This window comes from Acinonyx jubatus, chromosome D1 (genome assembly GCF_027475565.1).
Source record: "Acinonyx jubatus isolate Ajub_Pintada_27869175 chromosome D1, VMU_Ajub_asm_v1.0, whole genome shotgun sequence".
NCBI lineage: Eukaryota > Metazoa > Chordata > Mammalia > Carnivora > Felidae > Acinonyx > Acinonyx jubatus.
In genome coordinates this window covers 37,400,374-37,420,486 of record NC_069390.1, presented here as the reverse complement: position 1 = coordinate 37,420,486, position 20,113 = coordinate 37,400,374, and the positions used below count along the sequence as shown (strand labels likewise).

General features: G+C 39.4%; 1 long non-coding RNA gene across 1 annotated transcript in view; it reads right to left on the bottom strand.

Moving 5' to 3' along the window:
- LOC128311810 (uncharacterized) overlaps positions 1-17,570 on the bottom strand; it is a 181,338-nt gene extending 163,768 nt beyond the window's left edge. Inside the window, exons 1-2 of the long non-coding RNA XR_008290426.1 lie at positions 17,018-17,570; positions 12,166-12,298 (exon numbers count right to left, since the gene is read on the bottom strand). This is a non-coding gene — a long non-coding RNA (uncharacterized LOC128311810). The remainder of the gene's footprint in view (positions 1-12,165; positions 12,299-17,017) is intronic.
- Positions 17,571-20,113: the final 2,543 nt, after the last annotated feature.

Genomic DNA, 20,113 nt, shown 5'->3' with positions numbered 1-20,113 from the left:
GTAAAGCAATATGCACAGCATATTGCCACACAGCAAGTCAAAGAGAGAGCAATGTCTGTCATTGGAGTTGGACTCAGTCTGACTCCAAACTAGTGATTGATATAAGCCAGGCAATGGGCTACACACTTTGCATTACATACAGATTCCCCTGGTCTCTGTGACTTACTTGTTTTCATTTGTTTATTTATTTAGTGACTTCACTGAATTAATTTTGTGAAAGCTGTTTCCCCGCAGTGTGAAGAAGCCTCTGATGTTTCTGCTTAGAATTGTTTTCCTTGTTTGCATCTCTTAGCATGGCTTCCTGGGGTTTGCTCCTGGGTCAGCAAAAGCCACATATTGGTCAAAGGTTATGCTGAAACCCTACTAGTCAGTTACATTTTTGTTCATTACCTTTTGATATGTGTTTGTGGCTTGGAGACCACTTTCACAATTTAGAACATTTATAATTTTGCCTCATATTCATCCAGGGACTAAGAAGTTTTGTCTCCAGTCACTCCTAGAGAGGGCTCAGCCTGGACCTGCATGTGGCCTTCCAGATCACTAGGGTTGAGGGTGACTATTTTTAAAAAAAATTTGTTTTAATGTTTATTTATTTTTTAAGGAGAGAGAAAGGCAGAGCATGAGCAGGGGAGCGACAGAGAGAGAGGGGAAACACAGAATCTGAAGCAGGCTCCAGGCTCTGAGCTATCAGCACAGAGCCCATTGTGGGGCTCAAACTCATGAGCTGTGAGATCATGGCCTGAACTGAAGTCGGACACTTAACCAACTGAGCCACTCAGGCATACCAAGGGTGACTATTTTTTTTCAATGTTTATTTATCTTTGAAGGAGAGAGAGACAGAGCATGAGCAGTGGAGGGGCAGAGAGAGAGGGAGACACAGAATACAAAGCAGGCTGCAGTCTCTGAGCTGTCAGCACAGAGCCCAATGCAGGGCTCAAACCCACGAACTGTGAGATCATGACCTGAGCTGAAGTCGGACGCTCAACCGACTGAGCCACCCAGGTGCCCCAAGGGTGACTATTTTTAAGCCTGGCTTCCTAGACATTGCCCCTGGTTGAATATCATAATGTTCACTCAGTGTTTGGTCAGATGTTTTGTTTAAGCCCCTTGCCAAGAAGTCTTTCCCCTCTTAGCTGATTGTTCTGTGCGTTGCTTAGGGAATTTGTTCATGTCTGTCCCCATTCCATTCTGACTTTTCTTGAGTGGAAGCAGCTTAGTGCATGTGCACACCCTATCAGACCCTCAGGGATGAGTGTGATCTCACTGGGGGGTGCTCTTCTTGGCCCTTTCTTTCTGTTAAACTATGGTTGGTCTTCTATTTCCACATGCTGTGCTAGGATCATGGAACTACCAGCTGCTTCTTAATTGCTTGGCAACAAAATCTGCATTGCTTTCAATAATGTCTTTAGGCATGACCCTCTCCCCACCCCCCACGCTTTGTCCCAAATAATGTCGGTCCCTCAGTCAGAGCTGGGAACTCAAAGCTGGGAGGAGCAGTCTGCATCTCCTGGAATGTCACCCTTGCTTTACCAGTGCCAGGGAACATAAAAGTCCTTGCTCTTCTATGTTTGCCCTTCTCAGCATGAAACATTCTGGCTGGATATTCTCCCCAGAGGGGAATATCTGTAAATCACGTTCAAAGATAAGGTAGAACATTAAGGTCACCAGTCTTAAATGTCTCTAATGATGTTCCCCAACATAAGTTTATGAAGAAAGTTGTACAGGCTAAGTTAGCTTAACACCAAACAAGATGCCCTACATAATCCAGAGCAAGAGATGCAAGAAAATTGTGAGATTTTCTCTACTGCCTTCAGATAAATCGGACCTGCCATCTATCTAATAGGTGTGACTGATATTGTGATTTTTTAATCAAGGTACCGTATTTCGAGAGAACATAGGGTATAGTGGAATGGACACATTCTAGCCAAAGCCAGAAGGCCCAAATTCTAAAATCACCTTACTTTTGTTAGGTCTTTTAAAACCTTCACGTGTGACAAGACAAGAATCATGTAACCTAGGGTCACTAATACGGTTGTTTGTGTATCTGCTTTGAAAAAAGATGAGATGCCAAACTTGGGTTATTGGGTTTGTTTGTTTGCTTCCTTGCTTGTTTGACATCATACTGCCCTTTGGATAGCCTCACAAAGACCAAAAGAAAAGACACTAAGTCCATGTCCTGTTATGTGGCACAGCAAAAGAGAACTAAGGGGCGAGGCAGAAGCCTGACACTGGAAGGAAATGCAGATAGGCTTTTCTAGAGCAGCTCTGGCAGATTTTGCATGCATCCTGTAAGAAGTCTCTAGTGCTCTACAGCTGACAGTAGCAGACTGGCTTCACTGGAACCCAGAGTGTGGTGTTGAAGCAGCATAATTTGGATCAACCCAGTGGCCAAAGGCAGAGCTGCACAGGGACTATGGGAACCACTATTTGTGGCAGTAAGTAGTCTACCATATAGTATTGGTCAAAGGTTTCCATTCCAAACTTAGTTGGGAAAGTGTGAAGAGAAAACATTTTTTATCAAGATTCTATTTCCTTACTAGGAAGAAAAAGTAAAAAGAAATCTTAGCAGATGTAGGGAATTTACAAATAAGCTAGGTAGGGACTTAACATAAAAAGAGAGGCCCCGAGTTCTCAAATGGAATGTATTAACAGAAGGGAAAAAATAAAAAAAATAAAAGCCAATCATTGTCTTCATTTTCACTGCTCAAATGAAATCATTGCCAGGCTAAATATACAAATGGACAACGACTGGACTATACATAAAAACAGTACTCTCCCCCATGACCTGCCGCAATCAGCCTGAGAAGCCAACATACTTTCTGTAATAACCAGCTCAGGATCAAGCTGTTATCTCTAGGAACCGGTTCAAGAAGCCAGACAACAATGTCTGAATAATCAGCCCCAATTGATTAATAACTCACAGCCTCCCAATTTTTTGCCCCAGTTCCAAATTCAGACCAACTGGAGAAAACCAAATATGCACCCCTAACCAATCACAGAGGATGCCCTGCTTCTTCTTAGCTTGCCTGCAGCTTCCCCATGCCAACGGCCTCCTGTGGCGCCTAGCCCTTTCCCTTTCTGTGACTATACAGCTTTCTCACTCTTCTGCCTGTATTGGAGTCACTGCCAAACACAGATGATAGTGGCTGACTCCTTCCTAGAGCAAGCTCTGAATAAATAACTGTTGCTTGTTCTAATTTGAGTGGTCTTCGTTCATTTTATACCATGTATTCAAATGCTTCATAAACTCAAAAATGATATTAACAAATGCTTTATGGTCATCACTGTGGTTCTTACTTCTCAAATTGGGAAACACAGAACTAGAAAAGACATTTAAAAATGTCTCAGTCTTGATTATTTCTTCAAATGAACACTTGATGGGTGCTGCAAAGCCCAAACCAGCTGTCCCTTCTTTGCCCTTTACTTCAGGCCTTCACATGCCCCCACGCAATTACTGATCTAGACTAACTCCCTTATTATTCAAATGAGAAAAATGAGATTCAGAAAGAAATAACTTGCCTAGAGTCACAGAGCTAGTCAGTAGTCAGAACCCTTCTTGTCTTCCAGTTCCCTATCAAAGAGAATCTCTGTTCACACCGCATCAATGCATTTCAATATTGAGCAAGCCGTGTTCTCAGCCAGGTTAACAGAACTGCAGAACTTCACAAGCTCTCCAGTTTGAACAAAGACAGAAAGAGAAAGGAATAGAACAAAAATATAACATTATGAAAAATTTTTAAATGCATCCACTCATTTTCTGTCAGATTTTTTAGAAAACAATATTAGAGTAGGTGGACGGAGCTCACCTTGCTTCTTTCCCCTGAAAAGTAGTAAGCACTCACCTTTCCTGCAATGAAAAAAGGAAAAGAGAGGGAAGAGGAAAAAAAAGACAAATCATGGGAAAGGAGAGAAAATCTGTGGAGAAAGCCTGTCAAGAAGTAGCTTTGTCTGGGTGATGGTGGATATGTTGACTTGATGACGTGCTGATATGTGCATGGTACTTGAGGGACTAAGAGAGAGGAAAAACTGAGGGATGACCCAGAATAGCAATGCCCATTAAGTAGTGTTGATGGATTCGAGCATAAATTGACTGAGAAGTGGTTGCACAGAGAGTTCATGCAGAGGCTCTGAATGGATTTCTAATTGGATTAAAGGGATATGACTAGGCAACCCACATCATGTTGGTCATTATGCTCCTCATCACAGTCCATATTTCCCCAGAGGGAAAAAGGAGTCAGGTGGGAAATTGAGGAAAATGCAAGTCAAGGCAGAATCTTCTCTTCTTGGATATGCTTCTGGCTCCCTTTGTGCCACTTTGTGTAGATTTAAGACACAATTACAATTTCGATGAGAGAGTTATTTCATTGGACTATGGAGTTCATATTTTATGTTTAGCCTTTAAATGATGTATCTTTTCTAAATGAGGGGTTATGAATGGGAACCAGACGTATTCATGTTATGCCAGGCTGGGTTTTCTAAGGCAATTACCCATTATTGTTGGGATGCTTCATAGTTAATAACTCTCAAAGAGTAGCCTATAATTGAGCCTCTGGATGGCAGTAATTCACATGCATCTTTTCAGTGAGATTTATAGATTTCGTTTCCCTTCTCAATTTAATAAACCTGTAAGGCTTAATCCTTTTTTCCCCTACTCCATTGATGAGATAGTTATGGTTTCATTTTATAGGGTCTTTTTAATCTAGATTCCTCCTGCTCCCAGTGTTAGGGGAACTCATAGAATTCTATCAGGGCAAAACTGGAAATAAAAACAAACAAACAAACAAACAAAAAACTAAAAATCATCCACTTTGATCTCTTATTTCATTTTATAAGAAAATTCATATCATATTAAGTGATTAGGGTAAAGCCACAGAAATAGTTTGTGTCATTTCATGAACTAAGCTTCATGTAACCATATAACCTCATTCTATTTGACTAAGAGATCTAGTTATCCCCCTAATGGAAAATGACATTATAAGTTAACTGGCAAAAATATGTGTTTGTTGTGGCTAGGAATTTCATTTGGTGTCAATCTGGCACACGTCTTGTGGAAATTGTGACAAAATTAAAACAAACACAGGCAAATCAGCCCTATGAGAAAAAAAGAAAAATTGATTTCCTAATCAGGTTAGGCATATATAATTTAGGTGGTAATTGACCAATAAATGGTAGGCATTGTTTTTAGACCAATTATAGAAGTCACTTGCAAGGAAGGAAAATAGCTGAATTTTTCACTTGCAAAGATGGCCCATAAATCTTCTTATGTGTCGGCGTGTAGCATAGCCACTGTAAATTACGAACATATAATATTTTCCCAGAGAAATGCGTGTGTGTATGTGTGTGTCCATGTGCTTCCTCTTAAGTTGTTTTAGATATAGAATAACAAATGTCAATCTGGTTTTGACCAAAGACATTGTTTATCCAATTGTGTGGTTAGTCCTTGGCTGAGAATATTTACTAAGCACCTATAATATGTAAAGTGGCATTAGATTAGTCATAGAACAACCAGTGTTTAGAGAAAACAAAACAGGGAGCCTGGGTGGCTCAGTCGGTTAAGTGCCCAACTCTTGATTTTGGCTCTCAGGTCATGATCTCACGGTTTGTGAGATTGAGCCCTGCTTCAGGCTCCAGACTGACAGTGCAGTGCCTGTTTGGGATTCTCTCTCCTCTCTCTCTGCCCCTCCCCTGCTCACACTAGCTCTTCCTTTCTCTCTCTCCCTCTCTCAAAATAAATAAATAAACTGAAAAAAATAAATTACGGAAAAAAGAAAAATAACAAAACAAAAACCAGTAATCTCATTACAGAGCCTCCAGAAAGAGTATCTGGATATTATTATTTAAGGAAACTACACACACACACACACACACACACACACACACACACACACACACACAAATCAGTGTTCCTAAAGGGGGGTGCATGTTGGAATAGGGGACTACAGACAAAGACTGAGATTCCCAGGCTTCTCCTTCAGAGATTCTAACTCAGTAGGTTTGGGGCGAAACCTGAGAATCTCTATTTTTCCAGGTCCCTTTGATGACTCTCATGCAGTTAATCCACATTTCCATGATCTGGAATCACTACATAAAATACTATTCTACTTCTGAGAATCAAACGTAATTCAGCAAGAGATTATAGTTAGTACCTATTAAGCATATTTTATAGCCTTTTATATGAGAGTGAGGACTTTCTAATATTATTTCCTTTAATTGCCCTAAATAGTCCTGATAAATGGGTATTATTATCTGAATTTTCTTAATGAAAGAACTGAACCTCAAATAAGTTAAATAAATAGTTCCATATCTTAAACTCAAGACTCTAAATCCCCTGCTCTTTACACAGTATCATGCTGCCTCCTCCTTGCTACAAGTCTCTTTGAGGTCTACTCTTGGCCTATTTATTCAATTAATATTTATAGGATATCTGTTAAGGACTGGCCACTGGAACTTAGCTATTTTTTATGGACTTTTCTCTCTGAGAGCTCTTTTGCTTAAATAAAAATAAAAAGGCAATTGCCCATTTTAAATTGTAACTTAACGATCCTCCCCATGAAGAGCTAGACTGGTATTTAACCAAAGAGGGCTGGCAGTCACCAATGACAGTTGTGGAGCAGTTAACATCAACACATCTCCTCCATGATATTTAATCTCTCTTGCATTCAATCTGGCATTAACAATCAGATGATCTATGTAAGGCAATGTGAGATTTTGCATTAATCACCAATAGGAAAGGAACATGGAACAAACAACTGGGCTCAGAATCAGAATATCTACTTACTGCCCTAGTTCTGCAAATAACTAGCTCTTGCTTAAACTCTGTGCATGATATTCTTCATATGTCACACAAGAAAATTGAGCATATGTTCTAATGCTAATCATCTATGAATAGCGTGGCCTAGAAAATATTTCTACCACTCCTTACCCACCCCATTTTTTCCTACAAAATCACATGCAGGCACACATTCAACTCAAGAAAGAGAGTGTTGGCTACCTGACGCCTCATTTTAATAGTCCGCCTTCTGTAGATGGAATAATCAATGCTTTTACTCCAGAAGCAATTGCATTTCAGCAACATGAGAGCACCTTGCTGGGTGGAGGCCCTTTGGAACAAATGAATATTAAAAACTCAACAGTTGGAATCTTTGATGGTAGACATTTGAGGGGTCAGTTGGACTAAACCCTGGAATACTTTTTAGAAAGCTGTGTTCACCTGGTTAGTTGCTGAATCTGTTCTCTTTAGTCAAGGCTTTAATGACTGTGTGCTCCATTAACATGAAACTCTGTAGGCAGCTGAGTGAGATTTGAAGGAGAATGAGTCAGGCCACACGTTTATTCAGATGAAAAGACAAAGCTTTTGAATCTCAGGTAGTTGGCACTGACCCAAAACTGCTATTGCCTTACAGCTACTGGCAGCCATTTCAAAACTTACAAAAACCCAAATTCTAGAATTCCCTTTGACACAAACCAGCTGTGTGACCTAGAGCAACACACTCCCCCCTTCTTAGCCTTTGTTTCCCCCCTGGTTGACTGTGTATCATGAATGAGAGCAGGGGTCATGTTATTCTTTTAAAAATTTTTTTTAATGTTTTTATTTATTTTTGAGACAGAGAGAGAGACAGAGCATGAGCAGGGGAGGGGCAGAGAGAGAGGGAGACACAGAATCTGAAGCAGGCTCCAGGCTCTGAGCGCTCAGCACAGAGCCTGACACGGGGCTCGAACCCATTCACTGTGAGATCATGACCTGAGCTGAAGTCGGACACTTAACTGACTGAGCCACCCAGGCGCCCTAAGGGGTCATGTTATTCTTGCTCACCATTAAATCCTCAGCATCTAACTATAATAGATAGATAGATAGATAGATAGATAGAGATAGAGATGGAGATGATATAGATATAGATAAGTATCAACATCTAACTTATAATAAAAACTAAGTTTGTATTTGTTGACTTAATGAAAGGAGCTAGATTTGATGTCCTCTAGGGCCCAATTAGTTCCAGCAATCTATCAATCTATGCCTGTATCCTTTCTGGCACAAATTGACCTCCACTTAGGTCCTTGCTCTCGGTCACTTCATTTATGCTCTATATTGATAGCTCAGGCAAGAGCTACCCTCTTGGGCCAGTCCCTTCCTCCCTTCTCTGACATCTCATTACTACACCTGAAGCCATCTCTAGCTTAAATCCATTCTGGTATCAACCCACCTCCTTTTAAGCCTGACCCTGTGCACTCTCATGCGTCTTCCACATTTGTGTTTTGCCTGTATCTTCATTTGCATTCTCCTGATGCTTTCTCTTTATACAGATCACTACAGAGTGAATTTGGACTGACTTAAAAAGTCAGTACTAAGCGTGACACCAAAGAAAAAATGATATTGCTTCTACATGTGCTATGAAGCTCCTGAGAAGAGAGAGATTAATAGCAAAAACTATTTCTAGAAATTTGGAGACGCTGAACACACAGATATACAAAATTAAATAGCAGTTTCTTCCTAAGGTATGAGGGTAGATGAGGTAACCATGTTTCAATAAAAACTTCACATTCAGCATACCACCAACTCTCACTTCTGGAAAAAATATCAGTGATCTTGCCCAACCTGTATACTCCACTGATGAGATACTGATTCAAATTATCTGTCTTGTCCTTCCCGCAAGGAGTGTAAGAGGTGGTAGGCTATTTATTTATTTATTTATTTATTCATTTATTCATTTATTGGTTTTTCAGTGGCCTAACCCTCTGAGATCAGGTCATTTTTCTCAGGACTTCCGTTTGATCTAAATATAAGAGTTTTTTTTTTAATGTATCCCATTGCCCTTTGAGGAACTAGTGTTTCACCGAAAATGTAATTGCTTCAGGGAACTGACAACTAATTATCCCAAAGCAAAAAGAAAGCTAGGCATTTAGATAATGAAATGTCAATCAGTGTAATAGAAGTGTCACTTACTTAATACTTGACTGTGTTTGAAAGGAATGCGCGTTATTTGCAGACACATTCATGTATCTCTGCAGCCAGAAACACTATGGGTGCACACATACTGTGGGTCTCTTCATACTTAAAGATACTGCACCAATAACATAGCTACAAAGACTGGGGTGGAAAATACTGTGTGTGTGTGTGTGTGTGTGTGTGTGTGTGTGTGTGTGTGTGTGTGTGTTTGTCTGTCAACTTGCAGGATTCTGTCAAATGCTGGCCTACTTGATCTAACACTGTGAAGTCTGTATCTACAGCTGCATTTCTGCAGATAGCTGGGATGTTTTTATTCAGGTGAGCTGCAGTGCCCTTGACATTGAACAGTGCCAGAAATCTAACACAAGACCATCAGCAAGGATTTTGAATGTGTGAAAGGAAAATTTTTCCATGAATATTTATGGGAAACCCTGCTCTGCATGAGTGAAAATGGTAACGACGTGCTGTTGATAATCAAGTTGGTTTGTTATTTGTACGTAATAACTTAGAAATAGGGGAGGGAAGGAGGAAGCCCTACACTTTATTAAATAATCCAGACATTGGATTATTTAAATGTTGTGTTTTGTATGCCTTGGCTCCTTCCATTTTCCATCATACTGGGATCGGATTTTCACTTCATTATAACCCCATATCTGAGTGGCTTCACTCTCCAGAACAAAGACAAACTTTCTTCGCTGGATACAGATCACATTTCAGAAGTAATTTTTTAAAACTGTCATTGGGGCACCTGCGTGGCTCAGTTGGTTAAGCAACTAGCTCTTGGCTTCAGTTCAGGTCATGATCTCATGGTTCGTGGGTTCGGGACCCACTTCGGGCTCTGCGCTGACAGTGCTCATATGCACACACTGTCCCTCTCTCTCTCTCTCAAAATTAATATGTAAACTTTTAAAAAAACTATTAAAAAATCTAAGTGTCATAATTAACAAAATCTAGTGTCATGTAGCTTCAATTTGCCTTTTAAGGTCCCCTTTCTGATACTCAGGTGATAATGACCAATTGGCAGTTCTGATCATGATAAAGTAGATATAAGGATGTTTATTAGTTTCCTGGGGCTGCCATAACAAATTGTGGCAAACCAGTGGCTTAAAACAACAGAAATTTCTTGGAATGCCTGAGTGGCTCTTGGGCGTCCGACTTCGGCTCAGGTCACGATCTCACGGTTTACGGGTTCAAGCCCAGTGTTGTGCTCTGGGCTGACAGCTCAGAGCTGGAAGCCTGCTTCCGATTCTGTGTCTCCCTCTCTCTCTGCTCCTCCCTGCTCTCACTCTGACTCTCTCTCTCTCTCTCAAAGTAAATAAACATTAAAAAAAAATAAAAACAAAGCAAAAAAAGAAACAAATTTCTCGCCTCACATTTCTGGAAACAAGAAGTGCAAAATCAAGGGTTGGGAGGACCACACTCCCTCAGGAGGCTGTTGGGGACAATCTTTCCTCCATTCTTATAGCTTCTGGTGACTCCAGGTATTCCTGGCTGTGACTGCAAAAATCCAATCAATGGCTTTATTTTCACAAAGCTTCCTCCCATGTGTCCATGTCATCTCCTCATCTGTCTCTCTTAAGGACATGAGTCATTGGATTTAGGGCCTGCCTGGCCCTAGGATGGTCTCATCTCGATTCTTCATTTAATCATATCTGCAAAAACTGTTTTTCTAAATAGAGCCACATCCATGGGCTCTGGAGGTTATGACGTGGAGCTATCTTCTCAGTAAGGACCACCGTTTGATCCATTATAGTATCACAACTATTGCCTTTTATGACTAAAATGCTGTATTGCCCAATAACTAAGACAGGCAGGTTGATCAACAACTACAAAATCTGAGTCTATTTAATCTTGAGGTCCTCCTTCAGATAACTTGTAGACTTTTAAAGCAGTACCCAAGCCCTTGCTCTACAGACCTATGGGTAACTTTTGTAGGAAGTTATGTGAAGCCATTAAAATAGTTACAACTATTATTAATATATTGAAATAGTATAAATGGGATGAAAGCAGAATTAATATTATCTGACTGCCACATGGGGAAGAAACAAAAAACAAATGGGTACTGAAGAAGAAGCGGAAGAAAAATACAACAGTTAGCAGTGGTATGTACCATGTATTTTCATGAACTTCTGTGTGGTGTAGGTCATGCATTGCACAATTAACTAAGGATAAATTTTTATATTTGTATTTTTTCTGTATTTACATTAAAAAATAATGTGTTTAGGGCCGTCTGCCTGGCTCAGTTGGAAGAGTGTGTGACTCTTGATCTTAGGGGTCATGAGTTTCAGCCCCACACTGGGTGTAGAGATTACTTAAAAAAATTTTAAAAAGACCTTAAAAAATAATGTCTTTTCTTCATAGAGAGATAGACACAGTTAAAAGGAAAACTCAGAAAACATGGAATTGTAGAGCGAGTCAGGGCAAAGCTTAGGTAGTTTCTAGCTCTGGTTCCCTCCTTTTTTTTTTTTTTTTAATTTTTTAATGTTTTTTTTTAAATTTGTTTTTGAGAGAGAGAAAGAGACAGACAGAGAGACAGAGAGAAAGAGAGACAGAGCGCAGGCAGGGGAGGGATAGAGAGAGGGGGAGACACAGAACTTGAAGCAGGCTCTAGGCTCTGAGCTGTCAGCACAGAGCCTGATGCGGGGCTCAAACTCACAAACTGTGAGATCATGACCTGAGCCAAAGTCGGACGCTCAAGGAACAAAGCCACCCAGGTGACCCATGTTTCCCTCCTTTCTATAACATCCCTTGCAGAAGGACAATCTATGTCTACATCTACTTGGAAACATCTGGTAACAAAGACTTTCTTCCTTTACAAACTAACTCCTTCTGGTACTGAATGTCACTAATAGTGTAAAAATTCTCCTGAATTGTGCTCAACTGATAATTGCATTGGAAAATCTTTCTTGCAACTTTTCCATTTATTATGGATGAAAAATGTATGGGACTAAGACCCAGGAAAGAAATTAAGGCTAAGCTTCACCACTAAGCAGTAACATGATGTTCAATTTGCCTCTCTGTCTCACCATCTACGAAACAAAGGAGTCTAAATGGTCTCTATGGTTCTTTTTGTTTCACACATCCCCTAAAATTCCTGAGTACTGAGGAAATAGTTCTCTACTCTATCTACATGACTTTGATCAAATTATATAATCATTCTAAGTTTCAACTCAGAGTCATCTACATAACAATATGATTTAAAGCAAAAAAGAACCACATACCTTAATATGAAGAATATAGTGTTTAACTGCAGAGATTCTAAGGCCAGACTGCTGAGTTCAAGTTCTAGCTCCATTTTCTGGCTGTGTGATATTAGGAAAATCACTCAACCTTTCTGTGCTTCTGTTTCTTCATCTAGGGGGGGAAAAAAGGATACAGTAACAGTTCTTGTCTCACAGAGTTTTGAGAATTAAATGAGTTGATACATGGAAAGCTCTTAGAAGAGTCCTTGCTACCTAGAGAGTGTGCAATGTAAGTGCTGCCATTATTATTCATAAATCCTGAAACTGGTTGAAAATTATGTATTCACATATTGCTTTTCCTTTTTCTATCTAATTATGTGGCATTGGTAATTTGTTCCCTGCTTTGGAAAGTTTGATTCATAGCAAAGAAAACAAAATATCTGTCACTGACAATTTTTGTTATGGATTCATACTCTAACCATCGTATTTTTCAAAATTAAACATTATTTCATTTTGCTTACATTAGTAGAAAATGTGGGGAAAAATCTTTTTGTTTTTAATGTTTATTTTTGAGAGAGAGACAGACAGACAGACAGACAGAGAGTGAGAGTGGGGGAGGGGCAGAGAGAAAGATAGGGAGACCTAGAATCTGAAACAGGCGCCAGGCTCTGAGCTGTCAGCACAGAGCGCAACATGGGGCTCAAACTCACAAAACAGTGAGATCATGACCTGAGTTGAAGTCAGATCCTTAACCGACTGAGCCACCCAGGCACCCAGAAAAATAAAAAGCTTTTGATTGGGAAAGCCGTCACACATATAAAGACAGGCTTTTTATCGTACAGCTTCAGTTGAGACGTATAGTAAGAATTATACACTTTTTACTTACATAGTTAGATTTATATATGCCATTTTACTTTTGTTTCCTGTGTCTCATATCATTTTTTTGTTTTTTCTATTTCTCTTTTGTGGCTTGCTTTTGCATTAAGTGAGTATTTTCTAGTGTAATGTTTATATTCCTTTAATAATATTTTTACTATATATATTTTAGTTATTTTCTTAGCGGTTGCTGTAGGGCTTACCCCATAAATCTAAATTTACCAGACTCTGGATTTATGCTAAATTAATCCCAGTGAGATATAGAAACATTATACCTTTATAGATCTACTCCCTCTTACCCTTTTCATGCTATTATTATTATATACATTGTATCTATTTATGTTGCAAACTCAACAATACATTGCTATAATCATCACTTTACGTAAGTATGGTGTCCTAGAAAATCTAAGAGAAGGGAGAGCAAGCAGGTATTTGTAACATTTTTTATATTACTCTTATTACCTATCATTTCTGGTTCTATTCATTTATTTCTGCAGATCTGAATTTTCTTAATCCAGTAGAGCTTTGCTCCCATCCACCTCCTTTGTGCTATAAGTCATAACCTGAGTTACTTCTTTAAGTATGTTTTTTTTTTTAATTATTTGAACACATTTATAATGGCCGTTTTGAAATCTGTTCATTTCAACATCTGGACCTTCTCAAAGGTTTCTGTTACCTGTTCTTTTCCCCTCTAGGTATGAATCACTTTTCTGTTTCTTTGTATGCCTTGTAATTTTTTGGTTGAAAAGTGGACATTTTGGATAACATAGTGTAGCAACTCTGGATATTGATTCCCACCCAACGCTCACTTTCCCCACCCCTGACTCTGAAGCTTGCCATTGCTGTTTGCTAGCTTATTTGTTTAGTGACAGCCTAGACTGTTTTAGCTTAGTCTACTTCCCTCACAATGTTAGCCATCCCTTATTCCTCAGGATACAGTCTTGGTGTGTTTGCTCTGAGCTACCCTTGGCTGCCATTTTCCCTGATCATAGGCAGCTGTTAGGCTCCAATTGCTGGCTGATTCTTTATTGTTTTTGACAATTCTCTGGGTCATAAATTACTGTTCAGTCTGATTCAATTAAATGTAGGCTCCTTTGGAAGGGTTGAGGTCACTATTTGAGGTTTACTCTGAACCCTCAATGGCTTGTTTCAGCTGCCTCTTTCCCTGGCTCTCTTTAGCAAACTAGTTGGCCTATGGTTTACCTTACACTTCTCATGGAACTGTGGGCCTCCTCTTAACTGCTTACCACCCAAGTCTACATTTTTTTTCCCAATTTCCTTGAGGCTTGAATTTGAGAAGAGCTTTTTGGAGCTCTCTGTTCTCAAGGCCCAGCTATAATCCTGGGCAGAATCTCTGAGTCCAGGTGATGGGGGTAGGGACACTGGCCTACTTCTCTCTAAATGGCATTCCTGCTTTAAACGCAGTGTTCAACTCCAGAATCCCAGAGGAAGAAGTTCCCGGAAATGCTGTTTTTTAATTTTTATTTATTTATTTATTTTTATTTATTTATTTATTTATTTGTTTGTTTGTTTGTTTGAGAAAGAGAGGGAGAGCACAAGTGGGGGAGGAGCAGAGAGAGAGGGAGAGAGAGAATGCCAAGCAGGCTCCATGCTTTCAGCATAGAGCCCAACACGGGGCTCAATCCCATGAACTGTGAGATCATGACCTGAGCTGAAATCAAGAGCCAGATGCTTAACCCACTGAGCCACCCAGGCACCCCCCACAAATGCTGTTTTAATTAGAATGTAGTGGATATTCCATTGGCTGCTCAACATCTGAACACAATTCCTTAAACTATGGAATCTTCCATTTCCGGTGTCTTGGTAAGAAGCAAGGCCCTCACTGATCACTTATAGTAGCTGAAAGCTAGGGCCTGGGTGAGTGACTTGGTCTTATTTAATTGAACAGTTGGAGTAAATGGCACACAGAAGAAAAGACAATTGAAAATTTAGTTCACTGCTAGTGGTATCAGGGGTCCAGCGGTATTAGTCAGTACCCGCTCTGGCCCTCAATGCTGGCACTCAATCTCCAACAGAAGCTGCAGTGATACTTGAAGTAGGTGGTTCCAATGATGATATTTTTGTTGGTGTTCTGGCCTATTTGGTCTTTGGCCATATTACTAAGGCTCATCTTCTCCTCCTTCCCTTACCTTTTGTGATCTCCATCATATTTTTCCTATTAATTCCATCCCTGTTTCCATTAACCAAAGACAGTTTCTGTTGTTTGCAACCAAGAACCAAGATGTACACAACAGGGATTGTGAATGTCCCTCAAGGAAAACCATTTGCCATGGCTACAAATTTTGAAGTTCTAGTTTGACACTTGAAATACTAATGATGGAAGAAGAACTAAACAGGAAAAGTGTCTCGCAGCTGGAGAGAACAGTGCTTGTTGCTCAGACATAGGAGATGCTGAGAAAGTAAAAAGAAAGAGAAAGCTCAGATGGAAGGGAGGAGCATCACTTCCAGCACCTGACAATCCCTTAATTTAGCCCTTGCTCATTTCTAGCATAAAAAAACACACATTCTGCTCAAAGAAGTCTCTTTTGGTTCCATCAGTTACTCTTTCAAAACATGAAAAAAAAAAGGTCCAGGAAATTATTTAAGAATAACTTTTTCCTCCTCTAAATATATATACTTGCAAAAAGCAAATATGCAAGAAAATAATGTCATGGTGATTTTTGCAAGCAGTAACTCATAAATGACTTTGAAATATTCAAGAAAAGGTATAAATTCAATGCTCTAGCTACACATCGAGACTGCTTATGTGCTTTAAGCCCAACCCCCAAATATGGAAAGTAAATGACTAAATATTACTGAGAGCCCAGGACACATGATGGGTTCGAACATAAAACAGAATCCCACAGCATAGCCAGGAAACAAGTGGCTCCTTTGCAGGAAAATTCCTTTCAACAAAAATCCTAGGCCTGATTAAAATGTTTCCCAAGTTCAAAGACAGGAGAGATAGATGGGGCTGCACACTGTAGATATGGACAACTTATCAGAACCGTTACCATTCTGTTTGGAAGCATTACGCCAAGTGCAGAAAAACTCTGCCTCATCTCTCATGATGATTTGCTATATTTATCTGGTAGGCAAATGTTTTTTGGATTAAAGTTGCTTCACAACCAGAAGATTTATCTTAAATGCCATTTCAGAGAAGGCAATTTTTAACTTCCCAATGTTTCAGATAAATAAAAATGATTTCTAATTCTTGTAAAATGCACTTTAACTTTTTGACATGTCTTTACATCCATTACATCATTCCAGCCTCAAAATAACCTGTGAGGTAGTTAGGGATGGAAAGGAGACGATAATGTACTTACTGAGTGCCTATGACATACCAGGTAACATATATTTTATGTAATTTCATCCTCACTGCAGCTCATTTATTATCTTTAATTTATATATGAAGACTCAGAGAGGCTAAGTGGTTGCTCTAGTTCATTCAGATCACCTGACTTGGGTCACCTGACTTCCAAGTCTATGACACTTGCCTCAAATTGTTGTGGTGCTTCCTGGTCTACCTAACAGAAAAATAAAGTCTTGTGCCCCATGTTTTTCTGTGCTCCCATTGGAAGAATGGCTTTGCCTCTGAGTGGATAACTGTGGAAAATGGATTCCACCCACAGAATAAACAACTAGACTGGGAAATCAAAGAGACAGAGTCTGAGCGACAAAGATAATGGAAGACATTACACGGCGGATATTCCAAATCCCATTAAAGAAGGTGTGATAAGGCCAAGTCCAATCAGGCTGTTCGGCTTTTCCTGGCACCCCCTAAATAGGAGAGACTCTAGAACCAAAATTACAAATACTCCTGATTCGTGACCTTGGGCAAGTTACTTAGACTTTCTAGGTGTCAATGTCCTTATTTACAAAATCTTCTTCAAATTAACTCACTGATTTGCAGTCTGAGGTATAAGAGGACCTGAGAGAGTTAGGAGGCCTGGAAATTAGGAATATGGGTGGCACAAGAACTGACAAGAATGTGAAATCTCTGAAGCTCTCTCACCTCTCTGCTTGAAGCCTGTTCTTGCCACATAATATTCCTTTTCGTCTCTATTCCAGGTGTCCATCCAGTTCCTCTCTCACTAATCCCAGGAATGGATTATGGATGTACACCCCAACTCACTAAGACTTTTGCTGGGAAGCTTCCAGGGATTGGAACACCTAGGGAGTTTAGGGAAGGGTAGAGAAATTATGTGTCTACGCAAGTTTGAGGTGCAAATCTTCCCATCGATATCTGGGTTTTATCAAGGTACTCCCGGTGAACAATAAGACTAGAATTAAATGAATTTTGCTCCCTTCATTTGTTCCTTGCCACTGCCTCACTAATTCCCCAAGGGAAGCCTAACAATTTGGCCCTCTGTTGTGATTCTTATCTGAGAAACCCAGAGATATAATGAAATATAGACCTTAAATATCATATTTAACTGTTAATCCAAGGTCACTGGATAATGCTTAGAAATTACAAAAACCAAGAAAGAGTTACCAAAGATCTGATACAAGTACAAAACGTAATGTAGACATATATAGGTATGCATGTGTGTGTGCATGTGTGCATATATATCCATAATATACCAAAACTGAGAAAGCCCCTCTCCACCAAACAACTTGACCCAGGTTGATAAATCATTACATACACATGCTTTGTTGCTGCAAAATATCTAAACATACACTCATTCCAGCTCTGTGACTAGACTTCACTGTGACCTTGTGCAAATCTTATCACCTTTCCAGGCGTCACATTCCTCATCTACAAAATGAAGAGCTTGAACTAATTTATTTCTGAAATAGTTGATAGCTCCTCAAATCTGAAAATAACTTCTTCTCTGTTACTCAAGCCCATATTATTTCCAAACGAAAAATCAAATGCTGCTCTTTTCCTCATTACTAAACAAATTATCTTTATGTTCAGTAAGTGAGAGAAGTACAGAAAATACATAAATTTAGGACTGTGGTTTTTTTTTAACTATCCAAAAGATTCTTAAGTTATATTCACTGAACTCCACAGGTGTAGCAACAATTTATAAATAAATAGTACATATTTTTGTAAAAGACAAATACCTTCACCTCAGAAGTTTATTCTCTGCAGGTTTCCCAGGTCATAGGATCTGAAGATTGAGCAATGTAGACTATCTGGAACAATTCTTTACATGGAAGTTCAATTCCAGGCAATCAAGGCTTGAACTCAGGCTTCTATATTAAAAAGAGCAGCTCTCAGGGAGTATACCACTTCAGGCTGTCAGACTTGATTCTGAAAAAGAGTGCAAAGTAATTGTCCACTGTGAAGTATGCACTTGAAAACATGTCCCCATCATTGTTGTCCTTATTTAACTCTTTCTTTGTATATAATTCTATATATCATAAGCACCCTGGGTTTGGTTTTGTTGCTATATTTATAACAATCCTTTTTAAGGCCCATGGAAGGGACCTCACTGACCCTTCCAATAATACAACTATGTTGTGGGCTTTGAGTCTCCTTTTTGCTTTACAGGAAGTCACTGGTGATAAATTGCAGAAGAGGATGTAAGAGTTTCTCCTCTAATCCTTCCATGGCCCAGCTGTGCGTTTTTCACATGAGAAGAATGAGAAACCTCTCCTGATCCTAACACAACCCACCTGTTCATGATAAAATCCCAGGGGCATTAGAAACTGTTCATTTTTCTGCTCAAAATATTTCCAGTACTTGAATCATCTCCATTTCAGTGTTCTAAGCAAATTCCACACTACTTGGATAAGTATACATTTCCAAGGGAAGTACCTAGAAAACTAACTTGTTTCAATGTATAAACTCTGATATTAAACAGTCACTAAAAAGTCAAACAATGTTCTAAGCAAATTCCACACTACTTCATCTGTGACTTGTTTCAGTGTGTGAACTACGATATTAAAAAACCACTTAGGGACACCTGGGTGGCTCAGTCTGTTAAGCATCCAACTTTGGCTTAGGTCATGATCTCAAGGTTCACAAATTTGTTCCTCACATTGGGCTCTGTGCTGACAGCTCAGAGCCTGGAGCCTGCTTCAGATTCTGAGTCTCCCTCTCTGTCTGCCCCTCCCCTACACATGCTCTGTCTGTCTGTTTGTCTCTCTCTCTCAAAAATAAACATTTAAAAAATCATTTAAAAATCATATTGCCTTATCATTACATATTGTTTACTGTTGATAAAAGAAACAATGGCTTATTGTTTTTAGCCCATTAAGACAACACAAAGTTCACAGAAATGAACTTTAATAGAATGTGTGTTTGTTGTACATATTAAGAATCAAACTCATAAAAATACAGGAGTTGGAAAATTTGGGTTCAAGCGTTTGTTTTGCAACTAATGCATCAGTTGCCATTCACCAAATCACCCAGTCCCTCTAGAACACTGTTCCCTCATCCATAAAAGGAAGGGAATTTGGGAATTCTAAGTACTCTTCAGTTCAGACTCACTAGGATTTTTCTTCTCATCCATGGGTCTATTCACATGACAAGTTAGGTCTTCTGGACAGTTTTCAAAGGGAAAAAGAAGTACATTGAAAGATTCTAACATAAAAGGAAGAATAAAACGGTAACACAGGACACTACAAAATGATAGCAAAAGAGACAGAGGCAATTCACTCACTTTGGGAAAATAGCAAGAGAAGAAGTGAAGTAGAAATGCATCAGGGGTTGGCAGTACTTGTTAAAACTAAGCAACGGGATTCCAATTGGAGGGTGGGCAACATTTTGGGACAGATGACATGGTAGAGGGAAATATTCACAATATATAAGCTCAGAGATGGTGATTTGAGGACCTTGAACAGATGAGCCAAATGTGCAAGAGTGTGCTACAGAAGAGGGCAGTTTTGCATCTATAGAAAAATGCATTTCAACACCTCTTTTCTTCCCCCTTCCCCAACACACCCAGCTTGGAGATTCTAATATTCTCTATTAACAAAGGATAACTCCTGAGATCAGAGGCATCTTAAGCCCCAGAAAGTTTATCATAAGTGTCTCTAGCCTTGACAAAACTCACCTCGATTCAAGAATTCATTTCTCAGGAGGCTGGTCAATGGGTCAGAGTAGAATAATCCAGAAGTTAAGATTTTTCCTTCTTAAAGACCCATACAATCATAGTGG